At 32.4% G+C, this 9,944-nt stretch overlaps 1 protein-coding gene across 2 annotated transcripts in view; it reads left to right on the top strand.

Moving 5' to 3' along the window:
* Positions 1-9,944, top strand: part of htr1fa (5-hydroxytryptamine (serotonin) receptor 1Fa) — a 131,796-nt gene that overhangs the window by 14,778 nt on the left and 107,074 nt on the right. Inside the window, exon 1 of one of the 2 annotated variants that reach the window (XM_061970642.2) lies at positions 6,377-6,436. The exons of the other annotated variant lie outside the window; for it this stretch is intronic. The gene's annotated coding sequence lies outside the window, so the exon portion shown is untranslated. Of the gene's footprint in view, positions 1-6,376; positions 6,437-9,944 lie in introns of those variants that run through there. 2 annotated transcript variants of the gene reach the window in all.

Raw genomic sequence — 9,944 nt, 5'->3', positions numbered from 1 at the left:
TCTTTTTTTGTTGTAATGTTGTCTTTTTTTGTTTAATGTTGTCTTGTTTTGTCGTAATGTTGTTTAGTTTTGTCGTAACAATGTCTAGTTTTGTTGTAATGTCCTGTTTTGTTGTAACGTTTTGTTTTGTTGTAATGTCCTGTTTTGTTGTTATGTTGTCAAATTGTGTCATACTGTTGTCAAGTTATGTCGTAATGGTGTCTAGCTTTGTCGTAATGTTGAATAGTTTTGTTGTAACGTTGTCCTGTTTTGTCAAAACGTCTTGTTTTGTTATGTTGTCTTGTTTTGTCGTAATGTTGTCTTGTTTTGTTGTAATGTTGTTTAGTTTTGTCGCAACATTGTCTAATTATGTTGTAATGTCTTGTTTTGTTGTAGTTTTGTCTTGTTTTGTCTTGTTTTGTTGTACTGTTGTCTTGTTTTGTCATAACGTTGTCCTGTTTTGTCGTTATGTTGTCTAGTTTTGTCATACTGTTGTCAAGTTATGTTGTAATGGTGTCTAGTTTTGTCGTAATGTTGAATAGTTTTGTTGTAAGGTTGTCCTGTTTTGTTGTAATGTTGTCTTGTTTTGTTGCAATGTTGTTTAGTTTTGTCGTAACATTGTCTAATTTTGTTGCAATGTCCTGTTTTGTTGAAACGTGGTCTTGTTTTGTTGTAATGTTGTCTTGTTGTAATGTTGTCTTGTTTTGTCGTAATTTTGTCTTGCTTTGTTGAACTTTTGTCTTGTTTTATCGTAAGGTTGTCTTGTGTTCTTGTAACATTGTTTTGTTTTGTCATAATAATTGGTTGTTTTGTCATAATGTCTTGTTTTGTCGTAATGTTGTCTTGTTTTGTCCTAACGTTATCTAGTTTTGTCGTGATTTTGTCTTGTTTTGTTGTAATGTTGTTTTGTTGTAATGCTGTCTTGTTTTGTCGTAATGCTGTCTTGTTTTGTCGTAATGTCTTGTTTTGTCGTACTGTTGTCTTGTTTTGTCGTAATGTGGTCTTGTTTTGTTGTAACATTGTTTTGTTTTGTCGTAAGGCTGGGTTGTTTTGTCTTAATGTTGTCTTGTTTTATCGTAATGTCATCTTGTTCTCTGTAATGTTGTCTTGTCTTGTTGTCTTGTTTTGTCATGACATTGTCTAGTTTTGTTGTAATTTTGTCTTGTTTTGTTGTAACATTGTCTTGTTTTGTCGTAATGTTGTCTTGTTTTGTTGTAACATTGTCTTGTTTAGTGCTAATTTTGTCCTGTTTTGTTGTAACATTGTCTTGTTAAGTGCTAATTTTGTCTTGTTTCGTCGCAATATTGTCTTGTTTTGTCATAATTTTGTCTTGTTTTGTTGTAATGCTGTCTTTTTTTGTCGTAATTTTGTCTTGTTTTGTCGTAATGTCTTGTTTTGTCGTAATGTTGTCCTGTTTTGTCGTACTGTTGTCTTGCTTTGTCGTAGTGTGGTCTTGTTTTAATGTAACGTTGTTTTGTTTTGTCCTATTGCTGGGTTGTTTTGCCTTAATGTTGTCTTGTTGTATCGTATTGTCATTTTGATCTCTGTAATGTTGTCTTGTTTTGTCTTAATGCTTGTTGTTTTGTCATGATGTTGTCTAGTTTTGTTGTAATTTTGTCTTGTTTTGTTGTAACATTGTCTTGTTTTGTTGTAACATTGTCTTGTTTTGTTGTAATGTTTTCTTTTTTTGTTGAAATGTTGTCTTGTTTAGATGTAACGCTGTCTTGTTTTGTTGTAATGTTGTTTTGTTGTAATGTTGTCTTGTTTTGTGTTAATATTGTCTTGTTTTTTTGTAATGATGTCTTGTTTTGTCGTAATGTTGTCTTGTTTTGTTGTAACATTGTTTTGTTTTGTCGTAATGCTTGGTTGTTTTTTCATAATGTTGTCTTGTTTTGTCGTAATGTCCTCTTGTTTAGATGTAACGGTGTCTTGTTTTGTTGTAACGTTGTCTTGTTTTGTCATAATGTTGTCTTGTTTTGTTGAAATGTTGTCTTGTTTAATTGTAACGTTGTCTTGTTTTGTTGTAATGTTGTTTTGTTGTAATGTTGTCTTGTTGTAATGTTGTCTTGTTTTGTGCTAATTTTGTCTTGTTTTGGCGTAACGATGTCTTGTTTTGTCGTAATATTGTTTTGTTTTGTTGAAACATTGTTTTGGTTTGTCGCAATGCTTGGTTGTTTTGTCATAATGTTGTCTTGTTTTATCGTAATGTTGTCTTGTTCTCTGTAATGTTGTCTTGTTTTTGTCGTAATGCTTGGTTGTTTTGTCATGACGTTGTCTAATTTTGTTGTCATTGTGTTTTGTTCTGTTGCAACGCTGTCTTGTTTAGTCGTAATGTTGTCTTGTTTAGTTGTAATGTTGTTTTGTGGTAATGTTGTCTTGTTTTGTGCTAATTGTGTCTTGTTTTGTTGTAGCATTGTTTTGTTTTGTCGTAATGCTTGGTTGTTTTGTCATAATGTTGTCTTGTTTTGTTGTAATGTCGTCTTGTTTAGATGTAACGTTGTCTTGTTTTGTGGTAACGTCTTGTTTTGTCGTAATGTCTTGTTTTGTTGAAATGTTGTCTTGTTTAGTTGTAATGTTGTCTTGTTTTGTTGTAATGTTGTTTTGTTGTAATGTTGTCTTGTTGAAATGTTGTCTTGTTTTGTGCTAATTTTGTCTTGTTTTGGCGTTACAATGTCTTGTTTTGTCGTAATGTTGTCTTGTTTTGTTGAAACATTGTTTTTGTTTGTCGTAATGCTTGGTTGTTTTGTCATAATGTTGTCTTGTTTTATCGTAATGTTGTCTTGTTCCTTTAATGTTGTCTTGTTTTTGTTGTAATGCTTGGTTGTTTTGTCATGACGTTGTCTAATTTTGTTGTAATTGTGTCTTGCTTTGTTGTAATGCTGTCTTGTTTAGTCGTAATGTTTTGTTGTAATGTTGTTTTGTTGTAATGTCTTGTTTTGTGCTAATTTTGTCTTGTTTTGTCGTAATGTTGTCTTGTTTTGTTGTAACGTCTTCTTGTTTTGTCGTAAAGCTTGGTTGTTTTATCCTAAACTTGTCTAGGTTTGTTTTAATTTTGTCTTGTTTTGTCGTAATTTTGTCTTGTTTTGTTGAAACGTTGTCTTGTTTTATCATAATGTTGTCTTGTTTTGTCGTAACATCGTCTTGTTTTGTCGTAACGTCGTCTTGTTTTGTTGTAACTTTGTTTTGTCGTAATGCTTGGTTGTTTTGTCTTAATGTTGTCTTGTTTTGTCGTAATATTGTCTTGTGTTGTTGTAACGTCTTGTTTTGTCGTAATGTCTTTTTTTGTCATAATGTTGTCTTGTTTTGTCGTAATGTTGTCTTGTTTTGTTGTAACAATTTTTTTTTCTCGTAATGCTTGGTTGGTTTGTCTTAATGTTGTCTTGTTTTGTCGTAACGTCTTGTTTTGTCGTAATGTCTTGTTTCATCGTAATGTTGTTTTGTTGTAACGTTGTCTTGTTTTGTCGTAAAGCTTGGTTGTTTTATTCTAACGTCTAGTTTTGTTGTAATTTTGTCTTGTTTTGTTGTAATTTTGTCTTGTTTTGTCGTAACGTCGTCTTGTTTTGTCGTAACGTTGTGTTGTTTTGTTGTAACGTTGTTTTGTTTTGTCGTAATGCTTGGTTGTTTTGTCCTAATGTTGTCTTGTTTTGTCGTAATATGGTCTTGTGTTGTAACGTCTTGTTTTGTTTTGTCGTAATGTCGTCTTGTGTTGTAACGTCTTGTTTTGTCGTAATGTTTTGTTTTGTCGTAATGTCTTTTTTTGTCATAATGTTGTCTTGTTTTGTCGTAATGTTGTCTTGTTTTGTTGTAACATTGTTTTTTTTTCTCGTAAAGCTTGGTTGGTTTATCTTAATGTCTTGTTTTGTCGTAATGTCGTTTTGTCGTAATGTCTTGCTTTGTCGTAACGTCTCGTTTTGTCGTAATGTCTTGTTTCATCGTAATATAGTCTTGTTTTGTTGTAACGTTGTCTTGTTTTGTCGTAAAGCTTGGTTGTTTTATTCTAACATCTAGTTTTGTTGTAATTTTGTCTTGTTTTGTCGTTATTTTGTCTTGTTTTGTCGTTATTGTGTCTTGTTTTGTCGTAATGTAGTCTTTTTTGTCGTAATGTTGTCTTGTTTTGTTGTATTTTTGTCTTGTTTTGTCGTAATGTAGTCTTTTTTGTCGTAATGTTGTCTTGTTTTGTTGTATTTTTGTCTTGTTTTGTCGTAATGTTGTCTTTTTTTGTTGTAACGTTGTTTTGTTTTGTCGTAATGCTTGGTTGTTTACTCTTAATGTTGTCTTGTTTTGTCGTAATTTCGTCTTGTTTTGTCGTAATGTCTTGTTTTGTCGTAATGTCTTTTTTTGTCATAACGTTGTCTTGTTTTGTCATAATGTCGTCTTGTTTTGTTTTAACATTGTTTTTTTGTCGTAATGCTTGGTTAGTTTGTCTTAATGTTGTCTTGTTTCATCGTAATGTCTTGTTTAGTCGTAATGATGTCTTGTTTTATTGTAACATTGTCTTGTTTTTTCTTGATGTCTTGTTTCATCGTAATGTCTTCTTTTGTCGTAATGTTGTCTTGTTTTGTTGTAACGTTGTCTTGTTTTGTCGTGATGTTGTCTTGTTTTGTTTTAACGTTGTCTTGTTTTGTCGTAATGTCTTGTTTCGTCGTAATGTTTTGTTTTGTCACAATGCTGTCTTGTTTTGTCGTAATGTTGTCGTATTTGTTGTAATATTGTCTAGTTTTGTCGTAAAGTTGTCTAGTTTTGTTGTAATTTTGTCTTGTTTTGTTGCAACATTGTTTTGTTTTGTCGTAATAATTGGTTGGTTTGTCTTGATGTTGTCTTGTTTTGTCGTAATGCCGTCTTGTTTTGTTGTAACGTTGTCTTGTTTTGTCGTAATGTCTTGTTTCGTCGTAATGTTTGGTTTTGTCGTAATGTAGTTTTGTTTTGTCGTAATGTAGTCTTGTTTTGTCGTAATGCTGTCTTGTTTTGTCGCAATGTTGTTTTATTTGTTGTAATGTTGTCTAGTTTTGTCGTAACGTTGTTTAGTTTCGTTGTAATTTTGTCTTATTTTGTTGTAATGTTGTTTTATTGTAATGTTGTCTTATTTTGTCGTAATTTTGTCTTGTTTTGTCGTTATGTCGTCTTGTTTTGTTCTAACATTGTCTTGTTTTGTCTTAATGTCTTGTTTTGTCGTTATGTATTGTTTCGTCGTAATGTCTTGTTTTGTTGTAACGTTGTCTTGTTTTGTCGTAATGTCTTGTTTCGTCGTAATGTTTGGTTTTGTCGTAATGTAGCCTTGTTTTGTTGTAATGTAGTCTTGTTTTGTCGTAATGCTGTCTTGTTTTGTCGTAATGTTGTCTTATTTGTTGTAATGTTGTCTAGTTTTGTCACAACGTTGTTTAGTTTTGTTGTAATTTTGTCTTGTTTTGTTGTAATGTTGTCTTGTTTTGTCGTAACGTCGTCTTGTTTTGTTCTAACATTGTCTTGTTTTGTCTTAATGTCTTGTTTTGTTGTAATTTATTGTTTAGTCGTAATGTTTTGTTCTGTCGTAATGTAGTCTTGTTTTGTCGTATTTTTGTCTTGGTTTGTAGTAATGTTGTCTTATTTTGTTGTACTGTTGTCTTGCTTTATCCTCACGTTGTCTAGTTTGTTGTAATTGTGTCTTGTTTTGTCGTAATGTCGTCCTGTTTCGTCGTAATGTCTAGTTTTGTGGTAATGTTGTCTTGTTTTGTGGTAATGTTGTCTTGTTTTGTGGTAATATTGTCTTGTTTTGTGGTAAAGTTGTCATGTTTTGTGGTAAAGTTGTCATGTTTTGTGGTAATGTTGTCTTGTTTTTTGGTAATATTGTCTTGTTTTGTGGTACTGTTGTCAAGTTTTTTGGTAATATTGTCTTGTTTTGTTGTAATGTTGTCATGTTTTATCCTAATGTCGTCTTGTTTTGTTCTATTGCCGTCTTGTTTTGTAGTAATGTTGTCATGTTTTGTTGTAAAGTTGTCTAGTATATATAGATGTATTTACTAAGGTTTATGTATTTGTTCGTTGGGAAGACTATGTCTCCCGGTTGGCCTGGGAACGCCTCGGGATCCCCCGGGAGGAGCTGGACCAAGTGGCTGGGGAGAGGGAAGTCTGGGCTTCCCTGCTTAGGCTGCTGCCCCCGCGACCCAACCTGGGATAAGCGGAAGAAGATGGATGTATTTGTTTGACACTATTGACTTCCTGTGTGTTCACATCACTGACAGTTTGGTCATGTTTGGGTTTGGAACCACTTCCTGTCCTGGTGCTCTTATTTTGTCAGTGTTTCCTGTTTTCTCTCTGGGTTTAGCAGCACCTTTACTTTCTCCTCCATGTCTTGTCAGCACACCTGTGCCTCCTTTAATTAGTCCTGTTTAGTATCACCTGGTCCGTCCTTCAGTGCTGGATCAGTCTTCCTCTGAGAAACATGCCGAGTCTTCTGTTTCCTTTTGTTTCCTCCTTCCTTGTGAGTACTAACTAGTTTGTACTTTTGTTTCCTGCTTCCTTGTGAGTACTAACTAGTTTGTACTTGTATACATGCTGCTAGTAACGCACACCAGATGGTGACAACATGCCTCCATGGTCCTAGTGTGTGCATTGTAGTGTGAGAATATGTAAATCCAAGGTCATTCTTATACATTATAGTGTGGTAGACCTAAGTATTCATTAAGTACCACCATAATGACAACATTAAATACAGTAGTGTAGTAGACCTAAGTATTCATTAAGTACCACCATAATGACAACATTAAATACAGTAGTGTAGTAGACCTAAGTATTCATTAAGTACCACCATAATGACAACATTAAATACAGTAGTGTAGTAGACCTAAGTATTCATTAAGTACCACCATAATGACAACATTAAATACAGTAGTGTAGTAGACCTAAGTATTCAATAAGTACCACCATAATGACAACATTAAATACAGTAGTGTAGTAGACCTAAGTATTCAATAAGTACCACCATAATGACAACATTTAAATACAGTAGTGTAGTAGACCTAAGTATTCATTAAGTACCACCATAATGACAACATTAAATACAGTAGTGAAGTAGACCTAAGTATTCATTAAGTACCACCATAATGAAAACATTAAATACAATAGTGTAGTAGACCCAAGTATTCATTAAGTACGACCATAATGACAACATTAAATACAGTAGTGTAGTAGACCTAAGTATTCATTAAGTACCACCATAATGACAACATTAAATACAGTAGTGTAGTAGACCTAAGTATTCAATAAGTACCACCATAATGACAACATTTAAATACAGTAGTGTAGTAGACCTAAGTATTCATTAGGTACCACCATAATTACAACATTAAATACAGTAGTGAAGTAGAACTAAGTATTCATTAAGTACCACCATAATGACAACATTAAGTACAGTAGTTTAGTAGACCTAAATATTCATTAAGTACCACCATAATGACAACATTAAGTACAGTAGTTTAGTAGACCTAAATATTCATTAAGTACCACCATAATGACAACATTAAATACAGTAGTGTAGTAGACCTAAGTATCCATCAAGTACCACCACAATGACATTAAAATACAGTAGTGTAGTAGACCTAAGTATTCATTAAGTACCACCATAAGAACAACATTAAATACAGTAGTGTAGTAGACCTAAGTATTCATTAAGTACCACCATAAAGACAACATAAAATACAGTAGTGTAGTAGACCTAAGTATTCATTAAGTGCCACCATAATGACAACATTAAAATACAGTAGTGTAGTAGACCTAAGTATTCATTAAGTACCACCATAATGACAACATTAAAATACAGTAGCGTAGTAGACCTAAGTATTCATTAAGTACCACCATAATGACAACATTAAATACAGTAGTGTAGTAGACCTAAGTATTTATTAAGTACCACCATAATAAAAACATTAAAATACAGTAGCGTAGTAGACCTAAGTATTCATTAAGTACCACCATAAGAACAACATTAAATACAGTAGTGTAGTAGACCTAAGTATTCATTAAGTACCACCATAATGACAACATAAAATACAGTAGTGTAGTAGACCTAAGTATTCATTAAGTACCACTATAATGATAACATTAAATACAGTAGTGTAGTAGACCTAAGTATTCATTAAGTACCACCATAATGACAACATTAAATACAGTAGTGTAGTAGACCTAAGTATTCATTAAGTACCACCATAAAGACAACATTAAATACAGTATTGTAGTAGACCTAAGTATTCATTAAGTACCACCATAATGACAACATTAAATACAGTAGTGTAGTAGACCTAAGTATTCATTAAGTACCACCATAATGACAACATTAAATACAGTAGTGTAGTAGACCTAAGTATTCATTAAGTACCACCATAAAGACAACATTAAATACAGTATTGTAGTAGACCTAAGTATTCATTAAGTACCACCATAATGACAACATTAAATACAGTAGTGTAGTAGGTCTAAGTATTCATTAAGTACCACCATAATGACAACATTAAATACAGTAGTGTAGTAGACCTAAGTATTCATTAAGTGCCACCATAATGACAACATTAAATACAGTAGTGTAGTAGGTCTAAGTATTCATTAAGTACCACCATAATGACAACATTAAATACAGTAGTGTAGTAGACCTAAGTATTCATTAAGTACCACCATAATGACAACATTAAATACAGTAGTTTAGTAGGTCTAAGTATTCATTAAGTACCACCATAATTACAACATTAAATACAGTAGTGTAGTAGACCTAAGTATTCATTAAGTACCACCATAATGACAACATTAAAATACAGTAGTGTAGTAGACCTAAGTATTCATTAAGTACCACCATAATGACAACATTAAATACAGTAGTGTAGTAGACCTAAGTATTCATTAAGTACCACCATAATGATAACATTGAATACAGTAGTGTAGTAGACCTAAGTATTCATTAAGTGCCACCATAATTACAACATTAAATACAGTAGTGTAGTAGACCTAAGTATTCATTAAGTACCACCATAATGCCAACATTAAAATACAGTAGTGTAGTAGACCTAAGTATTCATTAAGTACCACCATAAAGACAACATTAAATACAGTATTGTAGTAGACCTAAGTATTCATTAAGTACCACCATAATAACAACATTAAAATACAGTAGCGTAGTAGACTTAAGTATTCATAAAGTACCACCATAATGACAACATTAAAATACAGTAGCGTAGTAGACCTAAGTATTCATTAAGTACCACCATAATGACAACATTAAATACAGTAGTGTAGTAGACCTAAGTATTCATTAAGTGCCACCATAAAGACAACATTAATAGTGTAGTAGACCTAAGTATTCATTAAGTACCACCATAATGATAACATTTAATACAATAGTGTAGTAGACCTAAGTATTCATTAAGTACCACCATAATGACAACATTAAATACAGTAGTGTAGTAGACCTAAGCATTCATTAAGTACCACCATAATGACATTAGAATACAGTAGTGTAGTAGACCTAAGTATTCATTAAATACCACCATAATGACAACATTAAAATACAGTAGTGTGGTAGACCTAAGTATTCATTAAGTACCACCATAATGACAACATTAAATACAGTAGTGTAGTAGACCTAAGTATTCATTAAGTACCACCATAATGACAACATTAAATACAGTAGTGTAGTAGACCTAAGTATTCATTAAGTACCACCATAATGACAACATTAAATACAGTAGTGTAGTAGACCTAAGTATTCATTAAGTACCACCATAATGACAACATTAAATACAGTAGTGTAGTAGACCTAAGTATTCATTAAGTGCCACCATAAAGACAACATTAAATACAGTATTGTAGTAGACCTAAGTATTCATTAAGTACCACCATAATGACAACATTAAATACAGTAGTGTAGTAGACCTAAGTATTCATTAAGTACCACCATAATGACAACATTAAACTACAATGGCGTAGTAGGCATATGCAGTCAT

Source organism: Nerophis lumbriciformis, linkage group LG13 (assembly GCF_033978685.3).
Source record: "Nerophis lumbriciformis linkage group LG13, RoL_Nlum_v2.1, whole genome shotgun sequence".
Taxonomy (NCBI): Eukaryota; Metazoa; Chordata; class Actinopteri; order Syngnathiformes; family Syngnathidae; genus Nerophis; species Nerophis lumbriciformis.
The sequence above is the reverse complement of the archived record's forward strand: the minus strand, read 5'-3'. Positions and strand labels throughout refer to the sequence as shown.